The sequence below is a fragment of the Monodon monoceros genome, unplaced genomic scaffold, assembly GCF_005190385.1.
Source record: "Monodon monoceros isolate NGI ecotype Baffin Bay Population unplaced genomic scaffold, NGI_Narwhal_1 Super_Scaffold_15, whole genome shotgun sequence".
Taxonomy (NCBI): domain Eukaryota; kingdom Metazoa; phylum Chordata; class Mammalia; order Artiodactyla; family Monodontidae; genus Monodon; species Monodon monoceros.
Window position 1 is genome coordinate 55468136 of NW_021703771.1, and position 8996 is coordinate 55477131.

Consider the following 8996-nt stretch of genomic DNA (forward strand, 5'->3'; position numbering starts at 1 on the left):
TGCCTTCTGAGGCCCAGAAATTGGACACAAGTAAAGAGGGTAAGAGATAGTTCAGGAGCACTGGCCAGTGTATGCTCTGGACAGATGGGTTAACTTGCTTTGGAAGAATAATGGTCATTCCAATGTACTGCTGGGTTCCAGAGTGTGGTATTCTGTGTCTAGATAAACTAATCTCTTGGTCATTTGTCAAAGAGAATACTGAATGTTTAACAGAACCTACTACACATGCAGGTGTATCCTCTCCAAACTAATAGATGTTACTCATCATGCTGGGATATCGGACAGATTTGACTTTTAGAAGCATAGAGAAATGATTTGGCTTAAAACTAGAGATGCTGGATTATATAATTACTCATAGCATTAAGCAAATTTAGAATTTTAAAAATGTGCCTTGAAGAATATTTTACTCTTTTCAATAAACAATAATCCATGAACACTAACAGTGAGAATCTATGAATTTTGCAATTTTCAGAGCAGTTATTTCAGTTGGATTTAAAGGAGATATTACATTGCTTCTCCGTCTTTTGGCTAAGATCAAGTGTAGTATCTCTTATTATCAGTTTAATAAAAGGGATATTATGCTGCATAAAACCCTCAAAATATTTTTATGTAGTAGTGCCATGGTTTATTATGTAGAGCTCATTTAAAGGCACCCGTGCAACATATTAAATTAGCTTCTTATAATCTTATATATTATAGGTATTTCTTCTTCCAATAAGTAATTTTTGAGAAATAATGAGAACTGTTGAGAGAGTGATTTTAAGAGTTTAGTAAAGAAAGTCTCTACCCTTAGAAGCTTGCAGTCTTCTTGAAGATAGGGATTCTGAGTCTGCGTGTATTGGGTTAGTGTCATCCTTGCCTAAAATGGTGTGTGGAAAACAGCAATAATGGGAAGGAATAGTGTGTATTTGAGGGAGGAGTAGACAGGTCAGTCCAGTTGAGTGCTATGTGTATGTGTGTGTGTGTGTGTGTATGTGTGTGTGTGTGTGTGTGTGTGTTTATGAACCAGGTGTAAAATAAAGTAGGAGTCATAAAATTGGATATATTGTAGATAGTCTTACATTGTAACAGATGCAATTGTACTCAATATAAATGGTGAATGAATGAATGAAAAAGAGTCTTGAATACCTAGTAGAGGATTTGAGCCTTCACCCTGTAGGAACCAAGGAAATATCATGAGTATAAATTGTTTCCCACTCTGTGACCAGAAATGCTAGAGTTCCTTTGATGGACAGAGCAAAGTTGCAAGTTCTTAGATGGATGAGAACTGAAACTTTTCAGCTTTAAAGAGAGAATCCTACTCAACATTGTACATATTTAAACTTATGTAAAGTTGCCTACAGGCAATGGAAGGAGTTAGCCAAATAAATGATAAAGAAACTTCAAAACATCTTGTACTTGGATATAAATTTGGTGGTTCCATATCCTATGGACTATAACCAATCCGTCTTTCCCAAGCCTAATAGCACTTTTTTTTCCTGTAACATTAAAGACTTCAAATTATACCAGCAAGTGTTGTGACAATATCAACTGTTGCTAGAGTGATAAAACCAAAATGCCATCTAAAAAACATATATGTAAAAAAAAATTTAAAAAAAATGTAAATATATACACCAAAATTATATATATAGCTATATATATAAGTGCTATGCACACACACTTATTAACTAGATTTTTTTAAATTCCATGAGATGAAATTGTGAAAACTTAAAAAAATTACTTCATTAGAGTTTCTGGGTTTTTTCTTTTTTAAAAATTCAATTTATTTAAACTAAACAAAAAATTCAAAAACCGCTCACCCATTTTTTCTACCCCCAACAATCAGAGTTTCTGATAGGAATCCAGATTTCATAAGTATTTCCTTGAAGTCAGATCTATGACTTTTAAAATATAAACCAATTATTTTATTTAGTTTCTTTTGATTTGTTTTAATTTTATTTTTAGTAATGAATTCTAACAAAATTATCCACTTGGTTGTGCTTGTGGCACAGCTGATGTCAGCATATTACTAGCCAGCTGTAGATGACATATCTTGATGTCCAGTCCTGTCACTACATTGTCCCCATCAACACTGTTACCAAACATGAGATGGTCAATGGGAGTCATTTATTTTCTGCTTGTTATCATCTGCATAATTTATTTACCCCCTAGATACCATCTTTGTAAACAGTGTTGGGTTCTATAAACTAGAGTGGACAGGTGGCATATTGGGAAACATTCGCCAGTCTTACTTAAGTATATAACAAATCCTAGTGTAAGAGAATTTAGATGTTTCTGTGGTCAGCATGAAATTTTGCTCACAAGTTTCCAACATAATATAAAACTTAACATAAAATAGTTGAGAAAAATAAAGCTTTAGAAATGTTTTCAGCTTATTTTGGGTCAACAAATGAAAGAGTCTGGTCATCATTTCATTTGGCATCTTTGGATTATTTTAATGGATTATGTCCCAGACGGGTATTAGCATATTGGTAGGGCATGGTCAATTTTTTAAAGAAAGCAACAGCTACTGGATTGGCTAGAACTGTTTCCTTAAAATGGCAGATTAGTTTTATGAGCAGTGTTTTTAATACAGCTTCACAGCAAAGCAGATTTGTGTAATTTGACCACCTGCTATAAACATCGATTTTAATCAATCACATATATCTTTGCCACTATAGTTTATCAGTGGTAAAATGTCTGAAGATTTTGAAATAAATTTCATGATAAAATTAAGCAGCCATCTGGAATTATACTATAGTTTTTCTCTAAATGATTTGCAAGGCATAAATTTGAAATGTTGTATATAGAGAATATACACATATAAGTGCACATCTGTTTTGTCCTTGTTTATAACGCTGTTTGTGATGACATTTTATCGTGAATAATACAGAAAATTTACCTACTTAACAAGGCCCGTAAAGCTCCATGGGCAGAAAGATGCTTGAGCTCTGCTGGTCTAGCCTGTGCACTTAGATAATGATCCATCTGCTCCACTCTGGGTCTCAGTGATTATGATCCAACCTTTGTAGCTTTTCAGTCAGTGTAAAATTATTGCAAAACACAAAATCTGCTTTCTGATATTTGTTTCAAGTGATGTTGCTTTAATAATGTGCCCCCATCCAAATATAATTTATGGGAAAAGTATGTATTTATCCTGTAGATGCAAGTTAGATTTGCCTCCCCCCCACCCCCCAATTCTCTGTGTAGAAACTTCCCAAACTGTTCATGAAAGACACATTCAAAGAATCTGCATGAAGATTATATTACATCTGGATCTGTGAAACCAAAAATATTGAATATTTAAATTAGTAATACTTTCTGCATGTAACCCTTCAGTCCACTTATTTCAGGGACATGGCTTATTTTAGATTTTCTTACCTTGGTCTTATTTTAGGTTTAGTTATTTATTCATCACTAGTGATAGGGGATGTACAGGTTGGTTTCACATCCTCTGTTTTGTCCCTCTTTTTAAACTCCTTTTATTACTCATTTTAAAGTGCCACCTGTGGGGTTTCTCCTTGAAATAACAACTATTCCTCCAGCTAAGAACGTATTTTATTAGTTTTATAACTTATTGTGCCTTTTATGCAAAACCATAGATTTTGAAAAAGACGGCATTCAAAATTAAAAATATAAAATCTGAACAAAAATATGTTTAAAAAGAGACTTGAGATCACCAATGAAAGACTCATTATTAGCACTTAAAAATAAACTTTTTAAAAGTCATTAGGGATGACGTTATACTTTTAAATTCTATGACATTACTGTCTGTATATAGGATATGGAATCTCTACTTTATAGAGATAAACATTGAACATGTAAATAAACCAAGACATATAATTACCCTTGTGCTTTCTTTTTTCTTTCATTTCATTTAAAAGTAAATTATTTTATATATTTGAAGGATATCCTTCAGTTATCAACTCATATAGAGGAAAGTGAAAGTTTTTATCACTTGTTCATTTAGCAAAACACATATAAAGGACTGAGTACTTACCTACATCATCTAATATAAAAACCCGGTGAGGTAACTTAGGCTGACTCTAGATGGCAAACTGTTGTCGATATACTACAATATCTCTCATGTAAACAAATAATTTAATGCATGATATAATAATTATGAATAAATGTCCATTTGGAAAACAGAGGAGAAAGCAACCCCCTCTTCCTTGAGTAGTAGGTAATGATTTCACAGAGGAAATAACGTTTATACTGGGCCTTGAGAGATGCATAAGAGTTTGCGAGGCAGTGAAGATCATTCCAACAGAAAAAATGGTATGAAAGAGTATAGTGAATTAAGAGAAGCCAGAGTGATTGAGGCCTATCGAGTTGGGTAAAAGAACAAGATGGTGGAGAAGTAATAAGGGGCTTAGAACTCATTTAAGGTCAAATTATTGAGTATTATTGCCATGATAAAGAATTATTCTGTAGGCATGGAGAACTAACCAGTATTTTAAAGCATAGGACTGACATGAATGAATGGATTTTTGTAAAAAAATTAAAAAGTGGCAATGTGGAGGCAGTTCCAAACAGGAACAGATGCAGCAGAGCCAATTATATAGAAATGATAGTGATACATGTTGCTTGAGAGGTCCATCAGGCTGACGAATTAACTCCACTGTAGCCCTCAAAACTGTTAAACAGTAAATATAAGTCTCCTTTATCAATATTTTGCAGTTATCCAAGAGCATAAGGAACTGGTTTGTGTTTTGTCTCCTTTACTTGACTCTTCTTCAAAAGCAGACATAATGTAAATTATTAGATAAATATCTAATAAGTATCTGGCTAAAGAGAAAAGAAGAAGTATGTGAATAAGGAATATATCAAAAGTTTAATTCTTGTATAGCTGAAAGATGAAAAGCTAATATGTCATGGGTTTTGAAAATAGCAACTCTTGTGAAAATTATTATTGTTATTGCTATATAAGATGTCTTTTTAAAAAAATCTACTCTCTTATTTATGCTGTTCAAAATCCCTACTGTAATGGGTTATGAAATGGAATTCACATGCCTGGGATTGTTTGTCCATATCAAGTATTATTTGATGGCAGTGACTTGATTTGACAAGTCAGGTCAATCAAAATAATGCAATAAGCCTCTACATTTTATCTAGTCTAATTATACTAACACTTAGATGTTTTATAGTAGTGATGCATATTAATTGTTTGCTTCAAGGAGTTTAGCGTCCTTAGCTGCCCTTCTAGCAATTAAAGTGTTGTTCGCTTTAGCAAATATGTAAAAAAATAGTTGGAATAAATTTTGAGCAAAGCAATTTATTTCCTTACTTAATGCAAGACTAGTATTAATGATTCTTTTAACAGTTGTCATAAAGATGATTCATATTTTCTATGTGGCTTTATAAATGCACCATCTAGCATAAGATAGAAGATTCTACTCTAATTGCTAACATTTCTCTTTTTGGGTCTCATTTTCCCCCTGGAGTAATATTTTTAGAAATGATAAAAAAAAATCATTACTTAAAAGATTGGGCTTTAAAAATGGAATTCAAGGTTATTAGATAAAGTTTTATGGGTGGGGTCGGTGGTACATGTATTATCCTTGTTTGCATTTTTTGGTCTGTTAGGCCATAGATATAATTAAAGAGTTAATTGTTATAATTGTCTTTTGGAAGTCAAAGTCTAGATTAAAAATTTAAGGGAAGAAGAAATTTGCTTTAAAATTATCCTTTTAAACAATACCTTAAATGAGCAACTCTTTTCATGTCATTCTCCATCTCTTGCCCTCTGCCCCCCCCCCACCTCCATTACTTCTTCCTCCTAACTTCTTTTCCTTCCACAAATGTATATTGAGAGCTCACTGGGTGTAAAATGTATTAATGTAATGACAAATATGTTGCCATACAAACAAATGCATATATTTCTTAGATTAAAAGTACCGTTAAGATTAGTCTTGAGCAATATTTGAAGAAGGAAAGAGCCATACTTTTTGGAGGGATGATATCATGAGTGAGCAATGACCGTTTCAGGGCAAAATTGGCTATTTAGGACCAAGTCCAAAAGTCCAGTTATGTAGAAAGAATGTTGTAGGCACTGTAGATCTAGCAGGCAAGAAGTCATGTTCCAGCTAGCAGGGGGAGATTCTATTAGACAATGATTCTGGTAAGGAAATTACAAACAAATTGCAGTTCCACGTGGCCTTTTAGTAGAACCTTATGAGGGAAGGTGCATGGTGCAGAAAAAGCATGGACTGTAAGGAGGAAGAAGGTACAAGTAGTGGCTTGTGCTGTCAAGGAAGACAAGTTCATTATAAGACAAAGCAAATCCCTTTGTCTTCATTGGTGAGCATTAGCTGGACCATGGTGGAGTTGGCCAAAACAAGTGGGCCCTTGTCAAGAGTATTAATTTAAATTGATTGGCTAGCTGTTTTTTTTTCCTTTTCTTTTTTTCTTGAGGAAGAAATATGGCAATTCTAGAATCAAAATGGTTATCTAAGGAGGATATTTCAGAGAACCTAGTGATTAAGAGCATGTACTTTAGAGTCAGACTGCCTGGATTCAAATCTCAGCTTCATTACTTACAAATTATGTGGCTTTGGGCAAATTATTTAACCTCTTTGTGGCATTTTTATCTTTAAAATGAGAAAAGTAATAGTACACACCTCATAGAATTGTAATGAGGATTAATTGAAATAATACTTGTAAAGTGTTAGAAACATGACTGGCCAAAGTAAATGGTTGTTAAAATATATTTTATTAAAGTTATTTTATGAAATTAAAATAAAATATTTAAACATCAAATAAAGGCTGTAGGCATGAATAGCTCATAACAGAAATTGTAAATAATATACCATTACAGGAAAAAAAAAGGCAAATATGAGGTAATTAGGGTTTGAACTAGGAGTGTGGCCTGTGGTATGCAGAGGGAAGAGTGGATCTAGACTTTTATTCCTCTAGTTTTACAAGGACAGTCCAGACCTTGCCCAGACATGCTAAGTTAGCCTGGATGTATCATAAGCTCAGTCATGTAAGTATTAGAAGAATCTGAGATTTCAAAATCTTACTTGAAAGGACAAGAGCTGTTTTGAGACTCCCAAATTCACTCCTGAGTTAGCAAAATTTGGATCAAACTTCTCTTTCCATGGGACTTAATTATCTTCAGGGCTAGAAACCTTGGGGCTTCTGATAAAAATATCATACCACAGAGTCTACATGAATCTGCAGACTGAACAAACAGGTCAAACACAGAAGCTGAAAGGCTTTTAGAGCTGGTCCAGAGGCTGTTTGTTATACCTGTATAGCCCATTAATAAATAGCTGGTTTTTGTGATTTGCATAGTTTTTTTGGGGGTAGAACCTGGGACTTCCTGACATTTGAAAGTCTCATTCCATCTTTGAATCTGTGATATATCCATTTGGAGAGTCCTAAAAATGTGAAGATATTTTGCAGAAGCTGGAGAATGATGCAGATTAAGGAATGATTAATTGTCCTGTTGAAAGGTTGATTCATATTCTCAGTTATTCTAGAGGGAGAGTTTTATTGGATGAAAAAAAATGTGAATTTCTCTCTAGATCACTTTGTTCAGTCTGTGAAGAGCAAAGGATTATTTTTTACAGTATGTTTTCTAATAATTTGTCTAAACTAATTTTGCATTCCAGAGTCACATAGTGCTCTTGGGTTATTTTTCCCCCACATTTCCCTCTAATGGATTATTTATACTTTTAACAAAATGATGAATGGTACTTTGTATATTCGAAATGTGTTATTTCCTCTGGAGAATCTGAGTGAAACAAGTACATTCTTGCAGAAGAATTCTAATATGGTTACCTATTCCTTTGAAATTGGCTTTATCTTTGATTGTGACAATTCTCTACAAATTGCTGTATATTAAAAAGCTACAGTATTTCATATTTTTAATAGCAGAGGTAAGATTGCAGAAACAAGTTATAATAGAGAAGGGATTTTAGTTTCTTCTAGAGCGGAGTATTTCATAACATAAAATAACTCCATTTAGGGATTTAAAAATATATTTTCCTGCATGTTACTATGAAATTTTTAAAGATGTGAAATTATTTTTCTCCTTCGTGGAGATACTTTCTCTCTCTCTGATTCTCTTCTCTGGCCACCATTACATTTTTGCACTTTGGCACTTAAGCATTTGACTACAGTTTTGACTTAAGGGAGGTATCCATTTGTTTTCATAATATATATATATATATATATATATATATATGTTATATATTATGAAATATATATATGATGGTTGATTTTGGAGCAGAAAGTATAGGGAAAAGTGAAGCTATGGGACAACAAAGGCACAAAATTCTCCAGAAAGTTGCTTTTTTTTCTTCCTATATAAACAAAGTGTTATAAAAAGTATATTTAGATTTTTGGAATTTCTCAAATTGGAATGGTATTAAATGATTTTGGAATTTTTTTTAAAGTGTAGTTATGAGCACATGGATAAGTAATTATGCAGTAGGTAGTATGAGTAGAAAATTTATGCAAGCTCAGTTGTCATTAATTCTATTACAATTGTTTATAAGATGGACTTCAATAAACTACAGATTTTTAAGTTAAAAATTTTTTTTAGCTCTAATTAAGACACTGTGGCACTTATATAAGAATGTATACACATTCATGACATGGTCCATACTCTACAAGGATTTATAATTTAGTTGGAGAGAAAAATGTTGACACCATGAAGACACAAGCTAACTTGTGAGTGGCACCGGATACCAAAGGCATTTTTGACTCCTTAGGAGAATATTGGGAAGATGTGTATATTCATATTTCTCTGAAGAAAGGATTTGTATATTCCATTAGTTTCTCCTCAAACTTTAAAACCATAACTGCTTTCATGGTTGGGGATCTTTTGCAATAATCAGTGATGGTTTCTTGGAGGAAGTAAGATAAACATAGCACCTAAAAGTTGCATAAGATGCCTATGGGTGGAGACACATACAGATAAAGGGAGAGCATTCTATGAGAGATCAAGAGTACAAATGATAAGACAGGAAAATATAAAGTAAATTGGTTCAGAAATGATGAGTAAGCAG

At 33.0% G+C, this 8996-nt stretch overlaps 1 pseudogene; it reads left to right on the plus strand.

The window, feature by feature from the left end:
- Positions 1-508: 508 nt before the first annotated feature.
- LOC114896410 lies at positions 509-666 on the plus strand (annotated as a pseudogene).
- The last annotated feature ends 8330 nt before the right edge of the window (positions 667-8996 follow it).